General features: G+C 39.4%; 1 protein-coding gene across 3 annotated transcripts in view; it reads left to right on the top strand.

Annotated features, from left to right (window-relative positions):
• The window catches only part of NEDD9 (neural precursor cell expressed, developmentally down-regulated 9), a 300,815-nt gene that overhangs the window by 31,390 nt on the left and 244,775 nt on the right, over positions 1–24,650 (top strand). The window lies entirely within an intron of this gene.

Raw genomic sequence — 24,650 nt, 5'->3', positions numbered from 1 at the left:
TTGTATTTGAGAAAAGATTTCGATAACATATTCAATTTACTTAATAGATATAGGGCCAGTAAAATTTCCTATTTCTTCTGTGTCTGTTTTGGTAAGTTGTTTTATTCAGAAATTTCATCTAGTTGTTGAATTTATTAACATAAATTTGTTTACAATATCTGTAGCATCTGTAGTATATTCACACATTTATTCCTGATATTGGTGATTTTTCTTATTTTTTTCTTTATCAACCTATGTAGGGCTTATCATCTTTGTTATTCTCTCAAAACGAAAAAAATTTTATGTGTTAATTTTCTCTTTCATTTATCTATTTTCTATTTCATTGATTTCTCCTCTTTACTATTTCCTTCATTCTACTTACTCTGGATTTACAGATCTTCCTCAACTTAACAATGGGGTTATGTCCCAATAAACCCGTTGTGAGTTGAAAATATCCTAAGTCGAAAATGCATTTAATATACCTAATCTACCGAACATCATAGGCTAGCCTAGCCTACCTTAAACATGCTCAAAACACTTAACAGTAACCTACAGTTGAGCAAAATCATGTAACGCAAAGCCTATTTTATAATAAAGTGTTGAATATCTCATGTAATTTATTGCATACTGTACTGAAAGTGAAAAACAGAATGGTTGTTAAGTGTATCAGTTGAGTACCCTGTGATTGTGGCACTGACTGGAAGCTGCAGCTTGCTACCACTGTCCAGCATCCCAAGAGAGTATCATACTACATATCGCTCGCCTGGGAAAAGACCAAAATTGAAAATTCAAATCCTACTGAATGCACATTGCTTTTGCACCATCGTAAAGTTCAAAATTCATAAGTTGACCCATTGTAAGTTGGGGACCGTCTGTACTTTGCTCTACTTTCTCTAGGTCTTACTGTAGACTCTTAGGTCATTGATTTTATACCTTTATCCTTTCCTTATCTAGGCATTTAAAAGCTATAAATTTTCCTTTAGCTGTAGCTCACAAATTTTGATATGCTATATTTTCATTATAATTCAGTTTGAAAAATTTTCTAATGTACCTTGTCATTTTTCCTTTACCCATAAATTATTGACAAACATTTAATTTCCAAATATTTGGGTTTTATCCCTCCTACATATCTTATTGTTGTTGATATCTGACTAATTGCCTTGTGATCGGAAAACATAGTCTATATTATTTCAATCCTTTAAAATACATTAGAACATGTTTTATGGTCCAGCAAATGGTTTATCTTGGTTAATATGCCATGTGCACTTGAAAAGAATGTTTATCCTGCAATTGTTAGGTGTAGTGTTCTATAAATGTCAATTAGGTGAAGGAAGTTATAGTGTTACTGAGACCTTTTGTCTATTCTGTCAGTTGCTGAGAGAAGACTCCACTGTAATTGTGGATTTGTCTCTTCCTTTAATTATGTTACTTTTTCATCTAATGTATTTGAACCTCTTTTATTAGGCATATACATGTATGATTCTTGTGTCTTAATAAATTTATCCTTTTTATTGTTCTAATGTGTCTCTCTTTATCTCTGGTAATACTCTTTGCCTTGGCATCTGTTATATCTCATGCTAATCTACCTATTCCAACCTTCTTAGGTTTTCTGTTTGCATGATTTATCTTTTAACATCATTTACTTTCAACCTGTTTGTATTTTTATATTTAAAGTTCATCTCTTATGGAGAGATTATGTTGGATCTTATTTTTTTAATCTATTCTGAGAATTTCTAACTACTATTTGGAATGTCTAGTCCATTTACATTTAATCCAATTATTGATATGGTTGAGTTTGGACCAACCATTTTACTAGTTGTTTTCCTTTGGTCCCATCATTTTTGTATTTGTTTTTTGATTCTCTGTTCCTACTTTCTTAATTTCTTTTGATTTAATTGAATCTTTTTGAGAATCCCCTTTCAAGGGATTGTGGCTTTTCAGTTATATCATTTTGCATTATTTCAACTGGTTGCTCTAGGAACCACAATATATACAGCATCCTTAATTTTTCACATTTTTCCTACATTTAATATTGGACCATTTCATACAAAGTGTAATGATCTTTCAAAAAATATAGATTTTTAAGCTCCTTTCTTTATTTTTTAGTTGTCTATATTTCATCTACAAATGTTATAAATCAAACAATAAAATGTTATAATTTTTGCTTTAAACAGTCATACATATTTCTAAAAAACTACAGAAAAAATCTTTTATATTTAGCCACACATCTATCATTTTTGGTACTTCACTTTCCTCTGAACATTTGAATGTCCCTTTGGCATCAGTTTTTCTCACCTGATGAACTTCTGTGGTTTTTTGTACTGCAAGTCTGCTGATAAAAAGTTCTCTTAGTTTTCATCTATCTTTATTTTGCTTTCATTCTTGAAGGTTATTTTCACTGCACTGAATTGACTTTTTTCTTCTTTCAGCGTTTTAGAGATGTCATTCCATTATCTTCTTGTGTCCAGTGTTTCTGACAAGAAATCATTGTTAAATCATATCATTCCACTGCATGTAATAAATTAATCTGTAGCTAGTCTGCAGTTGCTTTCAAGAGTTTCTTTTAAACTATGGCTTTTAGAAGTTTGACTCTGATGTGCCTAGATATGCTTTTCCTTGTATTTTTCCTGATTGGGGTTTACTGGACTTGTTAGATGTGTAAATGTATGCCTTTCACCAAATTTGGGGAAATTATCACTATCATTTCCTTATATATTTTTTTCTCTCATTCTAAGACAACAAGTACACAAATGTTAGACCTTTCTACAGTGCCTGCATAGCTCACTGACACTTTTTATTTTCTCCAACCTTTTCTTTCAATTTTTCAACTTAGACACTTTCTATTGATCTATTTTCAAATTTACTTACTCTTTTCTCATTTCGGTCTGTGTCAAGCCACTTTGTAAATTTTTAATTGTAAATATTATATTTTCCATTTCTAGAATTTTCAATTGGTTCTTTTTTGTGGTTTCAGTTTCTCTGCTAAGATTTTCTATTTGTTAATCATAAGTGTGTTTTCCTCTAAATCCTTGAGATGGTTACAATAGTTGCTTTAAAATCCTTATCTGCTAATTCTAACATCTGGGTCATCTCAAGGTCAGTTTCCACTTATTGCCTTTCTTTTAGATTTAATTGGCCTATTTGAAGTTTACCCCATGTGTATGTAGTTCAGGGATCAACCAGAGATTTTGGCCAAGTTTATATACAGAATCCCCCTCTCTCCACCATGTCTATCGCTTTCACCTTTCCAGGATTCCAACCCCCCTCAGGTTCCAGCTGTGTGGTGTCTCCAAACTCTGACCTATGGCTTTCCAAGCCAGTAAGACTATGGATTTCTATTAGAACTTTAGCTACTCAGCAAGCTGAAACTAGGGCTTAGCCTCAAACAAAAATCTGTATCAAAACAGGAAAATTACCCTGTGCCATTTACTTCTTTCAAATACAGATTTACTTCATTTCTTTTAGTTCTTCTGACTGCCTTCAAATTATTATATTTTATATTTTAGTTAGAGTTTATAGTTGTTCTCTGAGAGATTTGACTGATAGAAGGTACTTTTCCACTACTGGAAACCTATTTGCATTACTTTTTAATTCACTGAGAAATCAGAGATTACTAATTAGTTTTCCCATTACCTCATGTAGCAGTTGCCTGGTGTTGGTTGTAAGTAGATTTTCTTCTACTCTACCACTGTAAAATGTTTAATTTATTCTTTTTTTTTTTAAGGGATTCTCTCTCTTTTTTAAATTTATTTATTTTATTTATTTTATTTTTGCCTGCATTGGGTCTTCGTTGCTGCGCACGGGCTTTCTCTAGTTGTGGTGAGCGGGGGCTACTCTTCTTTGCGGTGCGTGGGCTTCTCATTGCGGTGGCTTCTCCTGTGGAGCACAGGCTCTAGGCACGCAGGCTTCAGTAGTTGCAGCACGTGGGCTCAGTAGTTGTGGCACATGGGCCCTAGAGCACATGGGCTTCAGTAGTTGTGCTGCACGGACTGAGTAGTTGTGGCTTGTGGGCTCTAGAGCTCAGGCTCAGTAGTTGTGGCTCACAGGCTTAGTTGCTCCGTGGCATGTGGTATCTTCCTGGACCAGGGATTGAACCCGTGTCCCCTGCATTGGCAGGCGGATTCTTAACCACTGCGCCACCAGGGAAATCCCTTGATTTATTCTTTGATTGATTTGTTTTGTTTATCCCCACATATTTATCAAGGATCCGCTATGTCCTAGGTACTGGATACATAAAAGTGAATAAGGTACAGTCTCTGCCCTCACAGAGCTCAGAGTCTAGTGCTATACTGTTTAATATTACAGTAGTGACTAGAACACATATAGAACATTTCCATCATCCAAAAAGTTCTAATGGACTGTCTTGGTATAGTGGAAGAGAATGATATGAAAATGCATCACTAAAATATAGCATGAGAAAGTATAAGAATAGAGTTGTATATAAGGTATGACAGTTGAGCAGAGGTGATACTACTTACTTGTTATTACAAAGATCCAAAGGGGAAATGATTCTTAAGCTGAATTTTTATTGATTAGAAAGATTTGATCAGTCATCCTAGGGAATATAAATAGCGTATCAATAAGCTCTGAAGACTTGAAATAGATAAGGGAACTACAAGAAAACTCCTGACTCTATGTATCTATTTTAGGGTTAGTTTTACTACATAAAACTATTCTGTAGTACTTTCTCACAGGAATTAAAAACATTTACTTAGTTAATTATATTCAAAAGAGTATATATTTTGTTTTTTTTAGTAAGAAAAGGAAGAGCAACTACAAACATGACTCTGAAGCAACTGCATAATCAAATGTCAATTCACGTAGCCTATCCCTTTGCCAAGATAGTTAGTGATATTGAGGAAGTAGCTGTCTGTCAACAGATTTGATTACCACTGCTTTTAGACAACTGAAAATAGTAAATCTCAGGTGTTAGAATATCAACCAGGAACTACATAAAAGTTCTTCTCCATTAGGTTTTGGACAGGTAACATATATTTGCTTTTAAATATCTTGTTAAAACTGAAGGTTTTACTGTATAAAAAAAGTGGTAGTAATTTGTACCACCCACCAATTGCAAATGCTGCATGAATGATTAAAAGAGCTTCATGTCTTTGTAAAGAGTTGTAAGAACATAATGATTTATTAGTGTTCCAACTGCTGTCTTTTTTTTCCTTTCATGTCTTGACAATTTTTATCATACATTCCTTACTGGTGATTTAGTAGAAGTAGTAAGCAGATCTTAACTTGAAAATTACACAACTTCCTTACTTAAAGCTGCAGGTTGTTTGTTCCAATTGCCATTTTACTTATTTAGCAAACTTTTATTGATACCTCATTATATGCCAAATATTGTTTGAAACTGGGGGCCCCAAAATGAAGAAGCATAGTCTCTTTCTTTAATGAGTTCATAGTCTAGTGAACATATAGAGAAATATTTGCAGTAAATTTTGTAGTAGAGGGATGTTCAAGTTGCGTGTGGAGGCTAGCCTAGGCAGTCTTCATAAAGAGGTTAAATTTCAGTGTGATATTAGGAGTATGTCAATTTTTAAACCTCATTAAATTGAACACTTACAATTTATGCATTTCAATATATTTAAATTTTACCTGAAAAGACTGTAGAGAGATACTGAGCTCTAGTTAATAGGATTGCTTTTTACAGGGGTATGGGTTGGCAATTCTGAGAAGTCCTTCTGTGTATTGTAGGCTTAATTTTTATATATATGAATGATATAGATATAGAAATATGTTCCTAATGTTAAGCATGTTGATTTTGATAAATATACTATTGTTTATAAGGAAAAGTCCTCACAAAAATAATCATTAAAGTATTTAGGGTAAAAGATACAATGACTCCAGCCAGTTCTCAAATAATTCATAAGATATATAAATACAGATATAGGTAGATAAATATATATAAAGAGAGAGAAAGGCAGAGAGACAGAGAATGATAAAGCAAATGAGGCACATGTAGATAACTGATGAATCTGGATAAAGTTTATTTAGGAGTTTCTCTTACTATTTTTGCATCATTTATCTAAATTTTAAATTATAACAAAATTTAAAACTATGGTAAGTTTCACTTATCCTTAAGATATAGAAAACTAGGGACTTCCCTGGCAGTCCAGTGGTTAAGACTCTGCGCTGCCAATGCAGGGGGCACAGGTTCCATCCTTGGTCTGAGAGCTAAGATCCCACATGCCGTGCAGCACGGCCAAAAGATTAAAAAAAAAAATATATATATATATATAGAAAGCTATATTTTAGAAAGAAAACATCACTTCCACAATAATAACAAGAAAATGCAAGATAAACTATAAAATTATAACTCTTTTTGAACCCGTCAGAGAACTAAGTTTGCAGGATAGCCAAGAAGTCTGAAATTTAAAGAAGACAGGCCCTTCTAAGGATATAAGCACTGTCACACCTGGGTCAAAGCACGAGAGGAAGAGAAGTTGATGCCATATAAGGAAAATAAAAGAGAAAAAATAGGACAGACAATATTTGAAGCGCTAACAAAAATAACATAAGGAGAAAGACTTCAAAATGCATATCCAGGAAGTACAGGAAACCCCAAGCAGCATAAATGTGAGAAAAAGACATCCACCTAGACAAATAACAGTTAAACTGCTGGAAACCAGATACAGAGAAAATCTTGAAGGCAGTCCAAATAAAATTACAGCAGATTTCTCATTAGAATATATACAACCCAGAAGATAATGGAGTGACATCTTTAAAATACTGAAAGAAAAAAGAAAAACCTACCAACTCAGAATTCCACATAGATTCAGAGAACTGCCACTTCAGGGAAGCTTTCAAAAGTGCAGTTGTCAGGTGCACACTGGATATCCCCTCCAAAGCCGAAGACGAATTGCTGCACCTTGAAGCCCCACCTCAGAGAAGGAAGCACGGTACCTCGTAGGCCTCTTTGAGTTCTGGAGGCAATTCCTTCCACAGCTAAGAACACATTGGGTGGCATGATGGCTACCAGCTTTGAGTGGTGCCTGAAGCAGGAAAGGGCTCTGCAGTAGATGCAGACCAGGATGCAGGCCTGTTACCTGTGAAAGGTTAGGCGGGAGGCAGAAGAATATGTTAGGAAGAGTCTCAAATTGCAGTGTTGCCCTGCAAAAGTCTCAGCCAGCCCAACGGGAGCTCCAGAGCAAAGGTTGCCTGGTGGAGGGTTTCCACATTGATCAGAAATGGACAAGCCCTGGTACCTCTACTGGGCTCATACACTGGCTCGAGACTGCCTCGTAAAAGCACAGCCTCAGCTCAACTGCTGTGGTGGATCCCAGAGGCACTTCAGTCAATGCTATGAGCTAATTGTACCTCTCACAGCTCATCTGCTAGTTCTTTCTTGAAGGGAGACCCGAGTAGCACCTCTGCGTGATGGCCATACCTGCCCTTTGGAAAGAATTCTCTCTCTGCTTTCTACCAAGATGCTGGTGTGTGTGTCTGTGTGTGTGTGTGTGTCTGCACGCTCGTGCAACTGGCAAAGATTTATTTAACACGTTAAAGAAGGAACTAGCATGATGACAATGATAGTTTAAAGAAAGAGAGGAAGAACTATTATATCTAGTCAGTGGATGAAAAGAATGCTGAAATAAGATTACAAATTAGATGGAAACTGATCAATGTCCTATAAAACAATAAAACCACAATCTATAGGATTTACTTTTTCTACTGGACAGGAATAAACTGCAATATATAGATCTTCTATAAGTGAATGTTAACTTTACAGAGCCTGGCCTAATCAATAGTAAATAAACAAACTTACCTTCCCCTAAAACAGTGGTTCTTAACGTGGCCAAAATTGCACTCCCCCACCGAGATATTTGACAATGTCTGGAGACATTTTTAGTTATTACAACCGAGGGGAGGGAGGGAGGGGATGCTATTGGCATCAAGTGGGTAGAGGCCAGGGACGCTGCTAAACAGCCTACAATACACAGGACAGCTCTTACAACAAACGATTACCTGGCCCAAAATGTCAGTAGTGCCCAGACTGAAAACCATGTACAGATAACACTTCACATAGCTTATTAGACAATGCTCCAGTATGACATAGAAAGGACATATGAAGCACAGTTTTCATGTTTCTTGACCTCATTCCCTTAACTGTAAAATTGGGATAATGATAGTAGCAACCTCATGTAGTTTGGGGGAGAATTAAGTAAAACAATTGTTGATTGTATTTTTACACAAATGGCCACCAAATATATATCCCATCCCAGGTGGGGTTTACATTCCCTCTCCTTGAGCCTGGGTGGCCCTCTGTAACTGCGTCTTTCAGTGGGGCACAGCAGAGGTGATACTGCATGACTTCTGAGGCTGGGTCATAAAAAGCAATGCAGCTTCCTCCTGGCCCTCTTCGTTGGGATCCAACCTGAAAGAAGTCTGGCTATTCTGGGGAATCAGAGGAGGGTCTACAGAGAGACAGGGCTCTGTAAAGTTAATGTTCACTTATAGAAGATCTATGTATTGCAATTTATTCCTGTCCAGTAGAAAAAAATAAATCCTATAGATTGTGCTTTTATTGTTTTATAGGACATTGATCGGTTTCCATCTAATTTGTAATCTTATTTCAGCATTCTTTTCATCCACTGACTAGATATAATAGTTCTTCCTCTCCTTCTTTGAACTATCGTTGTCACCGCGCCAGTTCCTTCTTTAATGCACTAAGTAAATCTGTGCGAGTTGCACAGACACACACACACAGACACACACACCAGCATCTTGGTAGAAAGCAGAGAGAGAATTCTTTCCAAAGGGCAGGTATGGCCGTCATGGAGAGCCAGGGAGAGGTGCTGGATGCAGCCCCAGCTCTTCCAGTCTCACCAGCTCAGCCACCAGACATGTGAACCAAGGAGTCTTGGAGATGCCCCAGTCACCATCTGACTGCAATCTCGTGAGGAACCTCCAGCCAGAGCCATCCAACAGAGCTGCTGTGGAATTCCTGGCTTACAGAAACCGTGGGAGATAATAAACGATCATTATTTTAAGCTGCCGTGTGAGGGGACGATATGTCCCACTGCAGTGGACAGCCAAAGCATCAATGCTCATCCGGCCCTTAGCGCAATGCTAAGTTCGGGCGTAATTGGTCACTTTTTTCCTGTAGTGTTAGTATTTTGTAGTTTTAATTTTTTCATGAGTATTTAATTAGTAATTAGCATTTAATTTGTAGCTTTACTCTGCCTCTATGCACTAGAGAGCACTCTTATCCGTTGGCAGATGGTCTCAGACATGCAGCTGAGGTTCTCCAACCAAGGCACCAGGGGGAGCCAGCCCCTAATTTTTCACTATCCCTTTCGGAAGGTGAGCTTGACGGAATGGAAAAAGGCTTCAGAACCAACGAATTAGCATACATAAGGAAGACGTTTTGGAAAACCGTCGTAAACACAGTCTAAAAAACAAGAAAGCTTATTTCTGATGAATAACGCTGCCCACGGACTGGATGTGCAGACAAAGGAGAAGAAAATCCCCACCCACACTTCTTTTTTTTCCATTTTAAATGTGGTAGAGCAGGTTGCCTTTTCCTTAATCCCTGAAGAGGAGAAGGGATCTGCAAGCCTATGATTTCTAAACAACGTTGTACCTAATCTTTACCACATCTAGAAACGTGGCAAAAGCAGTCTCTCTGCCGCAGTTAGCTTCTGATGGCGAGAGGGTAATTCTGAATACTGTTTCACAGTGTCCCAAATAATATTTGTACCACTACTTTAACTTACAGATTTTCAAGTTCCCATTTTTTTTCTAGGTCTTTATTTTATATACACAGGATTTGATAGTCTAGTGACTGTGAAAATGGGCCATGATTATGATTGCAGGAAATTGGGGAACCCAAACCCTTAAAATGAATTGCCTGAACCAAATACATTGTAAGTCTCCCCCTTTTCCAACAAATTCAAAGCAGACTTTACCCATAATCATTCACAGTAACCTGAGAAGGTTGGCAGCCTGCACCGATGATGACGGTCTGCCTGTCTCGAAGTACCTCTTGAAGGCTGGCCCTCCCCTGAGGTGGCTCAGGTATAGCTGGGGCTTGAATGGAGCAGGGGTTTTGAGAATAAAGAAAGGTTTATGGTAAGCTTATCTGATTAGAGCCTTATGCTGTGAGGTCAGGACTCTGCAGGCTGGTAGAGTATAAATCAAAGGGGACTAGAGTGGGAGAGAACTGAACTCTGAAGAGCTGATTCTTTGAGGGTGTCCTGTAACTGACTCAACCCCAGCTCTAGCTGACCTACCATCTTGATGATCAACCACAAGAGATTTGATCAACTCAGATCCTGTTGTTTTGTTTTGATCCCCACCATAGGGATTAAAACAAAGCCAAAACAAACACAAATGTATGGTAAAGGTAGTAGAATGATGTTTCTACCTAACATGTGTCTGTAAATGATTGCTTTTCGGGTATAACTTATGGCAATGTCTCATCACTTGGTATTCAGAGGATGTATATGTAACATACTTATCTATAACACACTAATAATAGCAAACGCTGCCCTCTTTGGCTTAACCACAAATTGTGGACTATGAGAACCTCAGAGTATCTCCAGTCTCTCAGCTAGTAATGGAAATTTCTAGAGCGTTTCATACATGCACTCCTAAGAAGCCCTAAAGCTCCCCAAAACCACCTTGTAGACCTGAAGTAGCAGATGTGACACACCCAGTGTACTCTTTAGAGGCTGTGTGGCTGGGTCCCCAGGTCACTGATTCTGACCGTGAAGAAATGGTGGTAGATGACATTAGGGTACATCATGTGAAATCCTACGAGAATTCGCAGGACAAGGGAATAACTTTGAGTTGGGAAACTTTAAAGGACTTCATGGAGGACAGCCCCCCAATGAGGAGTAGGGTTGGGCATACAGTGATGGAGTGAAGGGTACTCTGGGCAGGGCTGGGTAAGCTGAGGCATGAAGGCAGAAGTGAGTAGGTATATTTTGGAACAGTTCAGTCTAACTGGAGCATTATATGAAGGAAAACAGCAGCAGAAGGGCCTAGAAAGGATAGATTTAAGTCCTAAATCAAAGTCAGAAATTTTTGTCTAGTGAGCTAGACCAGCTCTATCCAATAGAAACTTGTGCAATGATGAAAATGTTCCAAATATGAGCTGTGCAATATGGTGGCCCCTAGATGCATGTGGCTATCAAACACTTGAAATAGGCTAGTGCAACTAATGAACTGAATTTTTAATTTAGTTTAAATTAATTTATTTTTTTAATTTTTATTTTTTTACATTAGGGTTCATTCTTTTTTAAAATGTTAATGGAGTATAGTTGATTTTCAGTGTTGTGTTAGTTCCTGCTGTACAGCAAAGTGAATCAGTTTTACATATACATATATCCACTCTTTTATAGATTCTTAATAGTCATATATGGCTAATGGCTACCGTATCTAGTAGTGCATTTCCAGACAGTGGAGAAAGGACATGATCAGAAGGGTGCTTCGCTTTAAATGACCTGAAAGCCAACTATAAAGTGGATTGTAAGGGAGGTACTCTGAGGATAGAGTCTTATGATGCGACAGAATCAATACGTGGGCCAGTGGGGTTTTTTAAAAAGTAAAATAAAAAAGGTTTTTTCCAAGAACAAACAAAACAAAACACATAACTGATCCTGTTTAAATGAGGAGGCAGGAATGGTCCCTGTGAGGGGCCACACCACTTTCTTGCCTTCTGTAGGACACCTACAGAAGTCCTTGAGGAATCTCCCTGGGATTTCCAGGAGCTGCTCAGAACTCAGTTTATTAACCACTAAGCCAGGTCAGAGGTAGTGGGGAATTCTACCAGGGTAATAGGGATAAAGAAGAGGAATAAATGTGAGCAATATTACGGAGGTGGAATCAATAGGTCTTAGTGTCTACTTGGGTATAAGAAGTAAGGCTTAAGTATCTGCACATCTATTTTTTCATTCATCTAAGTCCAAATATTGGTGTTATCTGGAATTCCTCCCCATTACTCAATCATCGCAAATATAATAGGTATACAAATAGAAATGTATTGAATGGAATAGAATTAACACACACAATGCTGCATCGATGTTGAGTGGGGAGAATCAGCATGCATATCCAGGGCCATTGACTCCAAGGCTTTCCCTACAGCTTGCGGTCCACTTTCCATCCCCTGAATAATGCAGTCACAGAAGCCAAGGCAAGAGGCTTTGCAAGTAGCGGTGGTCAATCAACAGTTTTAAGTGCAGCAGCAAGTTTGAGGAGAAAATGACAAATTGATGTTAAAATTGGAAGGTAATTTCAGTTAGAGTTAAGGAAGGTGGGCTCAGAAGTCAGCATGCAAGAATTTCAAGGATTAGGATAGTAGTGGATGAAGGTGAGAGAGTAAAGGCAATGAATACAAACTACTCTTTAGCTTCTTGGTAAATGGAAGGAAAAAGGTGAGATATACTGCGAATAGTTAGCGAGTTGACTGCTGGCTCTACTTTCTACTTTTTTGAAATCTTAGAGTACCTAGAACACCTAATGTCTTCTCAAAGGAAGTCCTCGGCCATTAGTCACCTTACTTAGAGCCATGTGGTCTCATCATGAGGTTGATAGGACCAGACATAGACAGCTGACAGGAGCCAGCCATTGCTAAGCTAACCAATATCCAATGGGGTGGTTTGGTAGAAGAGCTCTATCCAACAGAGGCAGTGCATGCGTACTGACTGCTGACTGGCCAGCCACTCATCCTCTGGGTCAAGGAGGTAGAACTCAAAGACATCAGGGAGACTCAGAGAGCAGTAGAGGTAGAGATAGAATGATCACTTTGTCACCCGAAGTCACTCTGAGTAAAGAACAACGGATATCTTCCCTGAAGAAATGAGCTGTCTAGAACCTTGGAATTTCATAGTATTTTTAAGTGTTTCATTCTCCACACAGCCTTGCTGAGATTCTGTCTTCCTTACTTGCCCTTGTATCCTTATGGAAAAATAAAACAACTAAACAAATGATTTTTTAAAACCCAAGCACAATTCTGTTTCTTGCAATCTGAAAGAACATAAACAACACATAAGTCTGGAAGGCAGAGTAAGGTGGAAGTGTTGGCGTCCTTGCAAAAAATAATTCTAGAAAACTCTCACAGTGCCAGGTCCTTAACGAAGAGTCTCCAATGGCCGTAGGCTCAATGGTCCTGTCTTTAGAAAAAGTGCAGAAAATTCATGTGGACCCACCTACTGTCTGGAATGGTACCCCCTACCCTACTGAGTAGCTTTAACTTAAACGGACCAAGACCACAGACAGCCTAAAAGTGCAACCTCAGTCCCTTGCAGTCTATAAAGATAGCAGGCTGAATCTCTCCATGTTAGAAAAGGGAAGATAAGCTAATGAAAAGTCAGTATTTGAGAGAGAAAAGAAATCAGAGAACTCTGGAATTGAAAGGTACCCTGGAGACTGCTATGAGCTGAATTGTGTTCCCCCAAAATTCGTATGTTCCAACTGCCAGTACCTCAGAACGTAACCGTATTTGGAGACAGGACCTTTAAAGAGGTGATTATGAACTCATATGGGTTGGCCCTAATCCACTCTGACTGGTGTCCTTATAAGAAGAGATGATTAGGACACAGACATGACGTGAGGACACGGGGAGAAGACAGCCACCTGCAAGCCAAGGAGAGAGATTTCAGAAGAAACCAAACCTGCCAACGCCTAGATCTTGGACTTCCAGGCTCTAGAACTGTGAGAGCATACACTCTGTTGTTTAAGCCAGGGGTCCCCAACCCCTGGGCCACGGACCGGTACCTGTGCGCGGCCTGTTGGGAACTGGGCCGCACAGCAGGAGGTGAGCGGCGGGCTAGTGAGCGAAGCTTCATCTGCCGCTCCCCATCGCTCGCATTACTGCCTGAACCAGCCCCCCGGGTCCGTGGAAAAACTGTCTTCCACGCAACTGGTCCCTGGTGCCAAAAAGGTTGGGGACCACTGGTTTAAGCCACTCCATCTGTGGTACTTTGTTATGGCAGCCCTATCAAACCGTCTGGTCTAACTCTTTCTCTTGACTTCTGAAGAATCTGAGGTCCAGCGTTACACAGCTCGTATCAGTGGTAGGTCCAGGCTCCAGGGGTCCTCATTCTCAGCCCAGAGGACTTGCACCAGCCACACCCCTGAATTTGACTTGTGCGCGTTTCCAGAAGGGAGGGAGAAGGATGATGGAAAGAGCAATGGCCAGAGTTGGTGTCTAGTCCATTATATGAAAGGAATGGGTGGGAAAATGATTCGCTGGTTTAATAGCGTCTTATAAAATCCTATGACTCTTGGGCTACCTTACTGATGACTTTTTGTTGTTTTCTATTCTTAGTCCCATTCTTAGCTTTGTTCCTAACTGGGAAAAATGATTGGTTGTAGACATTCCAAAGTGACTTCAGCATGATTTTTAAATACATGAAACCATGTTGGACTAACGGGCCTACACGTAACCAAGGAGATCTTATTCTTTTCTTCGATGTTTACATCTCTGATTTGTTGATTGTATTACAGAACCTCCTTTGATGAGAAAAATCTGGGACAGCTGGGGGATTCGCAGTGGGAGAGTTTAAGTAATTTGTAATTCAATTTTATTTTAGTTTTAGTATCTGTTGTTGTTGTTTTTCTTGAGCACTGGACTTTTCAGCTTTTTTTAAGGCAAGGGCCTCAGAATGCCGACTAATTTTCTCTCTCAACCCCGGGTTGGTTTCAGATGACAAGCTTTTAAAAGCACAGCTCTTGTTAGTTTCAGGGAAGCTTAAGACTCATTGTCTTGTCGCCTTCCTGTCCCCTGCTACACTCTTGTTGTTGCCACATCCCAAGGTGTTCTAAATCTCTGATTTCCCTCTTTGAGTGGTTGTCTCCCATTTATTTTATTTACAGATGAGGCAAAGCTTTTGAATCTGAATAAAGCATGGCTAACTGAGCTTAGTCTATTGGTATCTGTGGATAATCCTGATGTTAAAAAAGGGGGAAGTGCCTACAGGCTATTTCTCAGAAAACCCATCGTTTTCTCCACACTTCTATAGGTGAAATACAAGCTTCCCCACCTGTTTCCACTGATTGGTGTGATTGACGCAGTGCCAGGCATTGTACTGTGAGCCTGGTGGCTGGTGGCCTGGACTGCCTGTCACAAACACCAACATATGAAGCTGAGACTACTGATCAAGTCTGCACAGACTGTCTGCGATTATTCTGCTCATGGATACTCCAGATCAGAAGCCAGGGGGCCATGGAAACTGCTTCACGTTCATTTTCAGCAAATGGAGAGGAAGTAAAAACAGGCCTGATTCATAAGGACTAGTAAGGGATACAAAAGGTAGTGCTTACTTAAAAATAGGATTCAAAACAAACATTCTAATCAAGGATTTGACTTTGGCACCATAAAGTAGTTCAACTGCCAAAAAAGATGTATTAGGAAACAAAATTCTAGTTTTAATTGGTGTTTTGTTTGTTTATTTTAAACAAAACTTTAGAGCACCTTTTAAGTTCTGGTCCCTGAAAATTTTTCTTAGTTATGTGGTTACCAGAAAATCATATGTGAACTAATTAATATTAAGCCTTTCAAATTCGCTTTTTAACAATGATAAACAAATGCATTTTATTCTAATTAAAAATAGAAACTCTTCATACTGAATTTCTTTTATAGTAACTAGGTCCAGATGCAAAACCAATTGCTTCCACTTAATTCCTTATTAATCTACTGCTTTCCCCCCAATAAAGTGAAGTTATAAATTAAAGAAAGAAACTGTCTTCCTTGGATTTTATTAATCACAGGTTTTTTGGGGAAGACAAGCAAAGTTCTTATTGCTTCTATTTGCAATCACTTAAACCTCCTTGGAGAAGTTTCTTCAGTGCATGGCTCAACTATTTGGAACTCTGGAGAACTTTCAAGGAAAGAGAGCACAAGTGATAAATAGTTTGGAAATGAAGATCAAAAAGAAAGCATTGGGAGAACTGGGAATGTTTAGTCTAGAGAAGAGAAGAAGGAGTAGAGTCGTACTTTTCCTAACTGTCATAAACAGGACGAGGGTCGTTCTTTTTCCCCAAAGAGTTAGCAAGAACAAGTGAATATAGGCAGGAGCAAAGGATTTAACTAACATAATTTATTTTAATTTTTTACAAAATAATAATGGAATGCTTAGGGACTCAGGAAATTATCCTAGAATCATTTCAGAATACTATTCCACAGATCAATCTGGAGATTAAGAACATAGCAATACCCACCAAGAGGAGTGGAGAATTAATGTTATTCACATAACAGAGTCAGAAACACTTTCCACTGATAATTGAAATAATAGTGATGTTTACTTCTAACAGGAATTTAACATTCATCACACATTGATTAAAGGCCCATTTGGCCTCGGGCACTGAAAAATTCATCATAGCTAACACTTGCAGAAGGCTTGGTCTGTGGGCACTGTTTAAAGTGCTTTGCACACAGGAATTAATTTAATTTTCATAACAGCCGTATGAAGTTGGTGCTATTCTTTTCCTATTTTTGCAAGTGGGGAAACAGGCAAAAATAAAAATTATTTGCCCGAAGTCACATCTTGAGGTTATAAAATAAAAGAGCCAAGATTTGAACTTGTATCCTTATAGGTTCTCTGAGAACAAATACCAGGGTGAGAGTAGACACAGATGAGGTTTACTGGGACAAACATCTATGACAGATAAAGAAGGAAGAGGCAGGAGGAGTGGGCAGGGACAGGCTTCAGACCGAGATGCAGGTGTGATATTTGTGAAAGGCAAGAAGGAAGGAAGGACTGGGTAGCGAGAGCCTCAGACTCCTGTGCAGATCTGGGAAAGCCTCAGACAGACTGATGGATGGAGAGTCCCTGGGTCAAAGTGGGAGATTCCCTCATATAGCATGAATGGTCGAGTTTCATAGCCTCATGTTGCTCAGTCACAGCTGGGAGGAGTCTAAGAGAAGTGTGGTCTGCCACCAATGCTGCAGGGGATCCAAAGCAGCCACTGGGGGCTCTGCCCCTCTCTCTTGAAGGGAGGTCTGAGTGGGAGACTATGGAACCCAAGCTGTCTGGCACCAGAGTCCATGCTTTTACTCATTCTGTTATGCTGCCCTCCTCATACCTTGAGGGTGTGCAGTGAAGGATGTAACCCTGTAGCAATGAAAGGCCTCAGTAGGAAAAGGGGACACTTTGTTACAAAGATCTGGGGCCTCCACTCACACAGAGCGCAGTGCCAGCAGTGCCCCGAGGTCGTGCAGAGCGGTGGCTCTGGTAGTAAAGAGCTGAACAGCAATCTTCCAATCCAAACGCACTGTAGTTTTACCCTGAATCAGCCACCTTCATCTCATAAAAATCTCGTAAAACTTTTCAGCCAATATTTAAATATTTATTCAATACTTACTAAATACGAGGCATTGTGTTAAGTGCAATAGGAAATATTAAGATCTAAAAGCCTGAACCCTTCTATCCAGGGTTTACCCAATAGGGTAAACTAAAAATAACTAAAATTAACCATATATACATGAGAACACATAAAAAGTGGCACAGATATGGTGCTATGGAAGTTTAGGGAAGAGAGAGATTACTTCCTGCTGGAAAGATTGGGGAAGATTTCATGAAGGAAAAAGCAATGGTATTGCTTCCTCAAATGAAAATATGAAATTAGAAATTTGAAGCTGTCTTTAAAATTTGTATCTCTCTAGCCCACCACCCTCACCCCAAGCACTGGTCTTTAGGAACTGGTGGGAACATATATCGTAGGTTAGAAAATGGGGTTCAGATCATAAGATTGAGAATAGGGATATTCTAGCGGTGGTGGAAGGTTGGAGAGAGATCAGAGATGGAAATGGAAACTTAGTGTGACTGTTTATCCATTTATTTTTTGGTAGCAGTGTCTAATCTTTGAATCCATTCCAATCTCCTAATTACACTTAAAGAAAGTGCCAAGTTTCATATTCACTGTATCCAAGCTGCACCATAAACGTACAATTTTCTGTGTACCCTTTAGTCCCCAAACAACACATTTCCTTTTGTATATTGTCCTGATGGCTCAATGGGATTTTTCCAGATTTAGGTCTCACTCTTATTTATATGGTGGAATCATGATTTAAGAGTACACTATTAATTTATCAGAAGTTTTTCAATAATTTTTCTAAAACTGTACTCCTTCTGCCTTGCATTTTATTCACTTTTTCTTTTCTGTTTGTTTCCTCAGCTAAGTTCATATTTAATCACTCTCTAAACTTAGAGCCATTTCATTTGAGAAAATAAAGTCCTTTTATTTTCTGACGTTTCCCAAGGTGGCAGGGGGTCTGGGGTCTGGGGAATGTGTTTCCACCTTTAAGCTGGAGGAAGCTTTGAAAACACTTTAGCAAGTTTTGGATTCTTGTCTGATTAAAAGCTGCTACAAATAATAAGTGGAAGAAACAAAAACAGAAGGTAGATAGGTATGAATACGAGTGTTAAAGATGCTTCTTTATATCCCTGCTCTGTGATTTTAGGAATTATAGAAAACAAATTGCAACCCTTTTACTCAGACTTTATATTTTTATTACAGAAGGCAAAAGATTTGTCTTAGAATACATGTTTGAGACCTGAACATTTCCTAGGTGTGGTAGTGTCTGCTTTCACTTGGGGAGTATAATTAGCTCCGCCATTGAGGGCTGGCTTCACTCCTGTAAGTACCTTCCTTCCTGCATCAGCAGGCTTGCAGCCCTTCTAGATCATTCCCTCTGGAATACTAATCACTTGTCTATCTCTCATCTTAAAACAAAACGAGGGGGCTTCCCTGGTGGCGCAGTGGTTGAGAATCTGCCTGCCAATGCAGGGAACACGGGTTCGAGCCCTGGTCTGGGAAGATCCCACATGCCACGGAGCAACTGGGCCCGTGAGCCACAATTACTGAGCCTGCGCGTCTGGAGCCTGTGCTCCGCAACAAGAGAGGCCGCGAGAGTGAGTGGCCCGCGCACCACGATGAAGAGTGACCCCCACTTGCCGCAACTACAGAAAGCCCTCGCACAGAAATGAAGACCCAACACAGCCATAAATAAATAAATAAATAAACAAATAAATAAATAAAATTTAAAAATAAATAAATAAAGCAAATAAAAAAAAAAAAAAAACAAAACGAAGCAAAACATACAAACAAACAAAAACGTCCTTTAACCCCACATCCCCTTCCAGGTTCTGCCTTTTTTCTCTTCTCCCTTTTGTAGCAAAATTCTCAACAGAGTCATCTATGGTTTCTGTATCTACTTCCTCACCCCTGCGGATTTTCCTAAGATATTCTTGTCCACATCCCGGAAAACTTCCATGTTGCCAAATCCAAGACTCTTTTCAAGGTCCTTCTCTGACCCAGTCCCTCAGTATCTTTTACCACAGCTGACCACTTCCTCTACTGGAACCTCTCATGTCTCTTAGTCTGTATTTACCTGGTTTTCCTCATACCTCTCTGGCAGTTCTTTGTATCTTCTCTGATGAAGCCTCCTTTTCAGCTTAGTCTCTAATATGTTGGAGGGCCCCCAGGGCAGAGTTCCAGGCCCTCTTCTCTACCTACATTGTCTTTCTAGGGAAATAATCCTTCCTATCCTAAGGCTTGAGATGTCATTGATATGCCATGACTCCCAGGTTCTCATTCATTCCTGAACTCTCCTCTGAGCTCCAGACTTGGATATCCAATTTTGTATTCATTACCTCCATTTGGCTCACTAAGAGGAATGGCAAATATAGTTAACTTTCTCCTACCCTCTGTCCTCTTCCTTCCCAGTCCTCCCAGTCTTCGATAATGGCCTCACTACCCACTCGGGAGTTCAAGCCCTGATTTTTCTTTTTTTTTTTCTAATCCATCAGTGAGTCTGGTAGCTTCATCTTCAAAATAGATCTCAAATCCATCCACCTCACCTTATCTTCATTGCTATCATGCTTATCCAAACCATGATTGTCACTTTGACGACTGCAGTTGCCTCTGAATGTCTCCCTACTTCCGCTTCTCCGCCACGAACAATCCACTTCCACACAGCAACCAGAGAGATTTTTTAAAAATATAAATCAGAGCATGTCATTTCCATGCTTTAAACCAACCAGGTATTTCCCTTCCAAAAGCACTTAGAATAAAATGCACCTCTGTTCCCCAGTTTGCAAGACTCCAGTTAACTTGACCCCTACCTAACTCCTTGTCACCTTAAACCATTTTTCTCCCTCACTTCCTCTCTCCCAGCCATGTTGGCTGAATTCTTGCTCCTTCAATATGGCAAGATGCTCTCCCTCTATCCCTTTGCTTATCTGGTACCTTCTTATTTGTCTCAGTTTATACGTTACTGTTAGCTCCTTAGATCAAACCTCCCTGACGACTCTGTTCAAAGGAAGTGCTCTCTCTCATCAGCACACCCAGTTCATTCCCATTAAAGCCCTTACTACAGGTTGTAATTATAGGCTTGTTTTCTTATTTGCTGTCATTCATCTCCCACAAGAATGTGAGCTCCATAAGAGTAAGGACTTGCTCTGTCTTATTCATACCTGCATCACTGCTGTCTAGAACAATGACTGTCCACAATAGATATTCAATAAGTATTTGTTGAGTGAATAAATCAGTTTTTAGATTATTCAAGCCATTTGGTTATCCTTGATTGTTTGCCAGTCTACTCCTTGGTAAAGTATCTGAGCATTAGAGTAAGGAACATGTTTCATTTGCAACTTCTGTTCAAAGAGAATATGGAACTTTAATAGATTAGAGGGAGATCCTAAGCTTTTAAGTCTTAGCTTTTCAACAGTATATCCCTTAACGATGGCAAAAAATCAAAGATTAAGTTATGAGAGCTATCAGAGTTTCACTAGCAAAATTTAATTTTTTCTATTTTCTGTCTGTTTTGTGAATTTTATTTTATCTGAATTTAGAATGTGAACAATGCTGTGGAAGGGTTAGGGTTGCTTGTACGTGATTTTCAATCATTGGAATTCTAAAAATGCTACAAAATTAACATTTTTATTTCAAATACATTGATCCCAAGACTATGTGATACTAACTCTTTTTCTTCTCAAGAATTACAAAATAAAGATGCTGATATGGAACTCATTGCAACAATACCTCGGGATATGAATTTGTATCTATGAAACACTGATGTAATGCTATGAGCTCATAATATAAATGGATGCTAAACCATCTGTGTTTTGTGACACACTGTATCATCAAAAAAATTTTGTGTATAATTCTAAAGTAAAAAATAAAACAAATTTTCAACTAACAGGTGTGTTGCTTCAAACATACAACTCAGCAATTCTAAATCCCGACTTGAAACAATGCCTGAAAAGCTGAAGGTCAGGTGAAGATATTACATTTAACACTCTTGAAAATGTCAAAGAAGTACCTCTAAAACGTACGGAAAAAATGGTAAATTAAATATAAGATGTTGCAGATCAGGATAAAAGAGTCAATATAAAATACTTTTTTTTTTATTTTTTTATTTTTATTTATGGCTGTGTTGGGTCTTAGTTTCTGTGTGAGGGCTTTCTCTAGTTGCAGCAAGTGGGGGCCACTCTTCATCGCGGTGCGCGGGCCTCTCACTATCGCGGCCTCTCTTGTTGCGGAACACAGGCTCCAGATGCGCAGGCTCAGCAGTTGTGGCTCACGGGCACAGCTGCTCCGTGGCATGTGGGATCTTCCCAGACCAGGGCTCGAACTCGTGTCCCCTGCATTGGCAGGCAGACTCTCAACCACTGCGCCACCAGGGAAGCCCTAAAATACTTTTTTACTGGAAGAAAAGAAGCAAAAGAGGGAAGAAGGAAGGGCAAGGAAAGGAAGGCAGAGTTTGCTGAAGAGGGGCCATTCCTGAGTTAGTTTAACCACTTGAGCTCGGTCTCTTGGGCTGTGCGATCAAGAAAATGACGGTCAGTATTTACCTGCGTGTACTCGGGATTTCCATGTTCTGCAGTGTGCCTCTGCTGTGGAAAGCGTGAGACCGTGATGAGGACTCTCAGGGCGGTCAGAGTTCAGCAAGAGGCTGAGGGTCGGTGTGGGCTGGAGAAGCAGGAATTACTCTATGGACTGAGCTGGACTTCAGCTAAATCTTGTTGGATGCAGTGGATTTTGATAGAGACAGATGTGAGCACTGAGGAGAAAGTGTGAAGAGAGACACATGCACAAAAACAAAACAAATAGGTAGAAAAAATAAGTTAGACTTCCCTATCCCTAGGAAAAAGTTTTAAAGGGTACCCTGATTGAAACGGAAACATTTAGAATAGTCATAGGAAATGAATGGCATGAAGCGGCTGTGGGTTTTAAACTCCAGGCTGCAGGGTGAGAAGGCAGTAAGAAGCTGGAGAAAACCTCAAGCAAGGGCGACATGAAGGAAGTGATGTTTTAGGAAGGGAAAGGATTGATGGCATAAGGCAAGGTGGGTTGCAAGGAGGTAAGCTCGAGGTCTTATCATGATGCCATTTCTGCAATAAGGATGTAAAATGTAATAAATTAAAGATCTGCATTCTGATGATGGTAATTTTATTTTATTTTTATTTTATTGAAGTATAGTTGATTTACAATGTTGTGTTAATTTCTCCTGTACAGCAAAGTGATTCAGTTATACATATATATATTCTTTTTCCTATTCTTTTCCATTATGGTTTATCACAGGATATTGAATATAGTTCCCTGTGCTAAACAGTAGGACCTTGTTGTTTATCCATCCTATACAACTAGTTTGCATCTGCTAATCTCAAACTCCCAATCCTTACCTCCCCACACTCCCTCCCACTTGGCAACCACAAGTCTGTTCTCTATAATCTGTGAGTCTGTTTCTATTTTGTAGATATGTTCATTTGTGTCGTATTTTAGATTCCACAGATAAGTATGGTATTTGTCTTTTTCTTTCTGACTTACTTCACTTAGTATGATCATCTCTAGGCCCATCCATGTTGCTGCAAATTGTATTATTTCATTCTTTTTTATGGCTGAGTAATATTCCACTGTATGTATATGTGTGTGTGTATATACACATATATACAGCACATTATCTTTATCTGTTCATCTGTCAATGGACATTTAGGTTGTTTCCATGTCTTGGCTATTGTAAATACTGCTGCTATGAACATAGAGGTGTATATATCTTTTGGAATTATAGTTTTGTCTGGATATATGCCCAGGAGTGGGATTGCTGGATCATATGGCAATTTTAATAGAGATATAGGAGTAATTCCAAGAGGGAGTTTGAAGGTAACGGAAATAGACATTTATCAAGGGTTACGTGCTCTATACTTTACTTAATTCTCACAACAACCCTTCCAAATAGGTATTATTATAATAGGTTGAGTTCCAGTAACTTATTAAATAACTTACTCAAGGTCAGACAGTGAAACCAGGTTTGAGAACCAGCAGATTGGATGGGTGGTGGACCTAGGATGAATCAAAGCATTTTCATTTGTTTGTTTTATAAAGCTGTATTTCTACTTTATTTTATTTTTTTCTCCTAAGTCTGGGAGCCTAACATTCATTTGTATTTGATTGTATATCAAAGACAAGGGCTGAGTAGGTAATGCCCAAAGCAGAGAGTGATGGCCAGATTGGTTTTAGTTTTGCTTCTTCATCCTTAAAACTAGCATTTGGTTTTAGGTGAGTGAAAGACGAGTTCCTAATAATAAACAACGGTCTAATAAAGACTTATAATGAGGGATTACCAGCTGGTTAAGGCAAGCCGCCTTCAATACATTTGCCCTCAGTGAATTCCTTTTGGGTAGCTGTGACCGAGGAGTCACAAAGCAGAGGTCCCTGGCAAAGGGAGGCTAGCCTGCGTGTCTTTCACCGCATATCCTGGTGCTCAGTGGGACCAGGTCACCCACTTGGGCAGCTTTGAAGCAGCATAAAATAAGCTTGCAACACCAGGGTTAGAGAATAAGATGGGCTGAGAGCTGAGGACACAGCACAAGTTTTAGATTCAGATTTTAAAACCTGGAAAACTCTCTTTTTTTCTTTTTTATAAAGAAAAACAGAAGTTCACAGTCTCGTTTCATTACCCACCAGTGCTTTCGAGCCATGAACTTTCCCCCACTTCGGAAACTTCTCTGGAAAATTCATTTCATGCTTGTCTACTCCAGTAAAACCCTTGACTGAATTTGTTACAAAACAGGAGACTTGGCCGAGGGAATGTGAGAAATCACCCGACACGGCAAAGCCAGTTGGCATCCTTGAGAGCTGTGTGCGCTTCCAACTTTTGGTTTACCTGTCTTCTTGGACTGTGACCTTCTCCCAGCAGAGGGGGCGTTCTGATTGTTCCTGTGCCCAGTGACTGCGAGGGGGCGGTCACAGCACACGCATCACGTGCCTTGACACTCTGAAGAGTGCCTCTTAGGATGAGGGGGGCTGTGGATGTCCTGACTTCAGGGCTCTGCACTCACCAGCGTATGAGAGGAAGTCTTAGGAGACTTCTTGGTAACTATCAAGTGTCTCTGAAAGCCTCAACTTGGATTTTGCTCTTACAAGGTAGTGCCTGCGTCATTACCTTATTGCTGCTAATGCTGCTCTTAGACTAATGTGATAAAACACCCCTGTCTCCTCTAGAGCAGATTTTTACCCAAGAATCCTTATATGGATCCTTCGCCAGTCACTTTGCCCTTCTCCAGCACGGTTGTTTCTGAACGTAACTTCTTTTCTTAAGTTCTCACCCTCTTCTTACCCCCTTTACTCTCAGAGGGTGATCTAAGTTCTTTTCTTAAGAAAAGGGAGGATTTTCAATAAGAATTCATTGGGTACCTGCTATGAGGCAGGAATTA

The sequence above is a fragment of the Eubalaena glacialis genome, chromosome 7 (genome assembly GCF_028564815.1).
Source record: "Eubalaena glacialis isolate mEubGla1 chromosome 7, mEubGla1.1.hap2.+ XY, whole genome shotgun sequence".
NCBI classification, from domain to species: domain Eukaryota; kingdom Metazoa; phylum Chordata; class Mammalia; order Artiodactyla; family Balaenidae; genus Eubalaena; species Eubalaena glacialis.
This window is presented reverse-complemented; position numbering and strand designations above follow the sequence as displayed.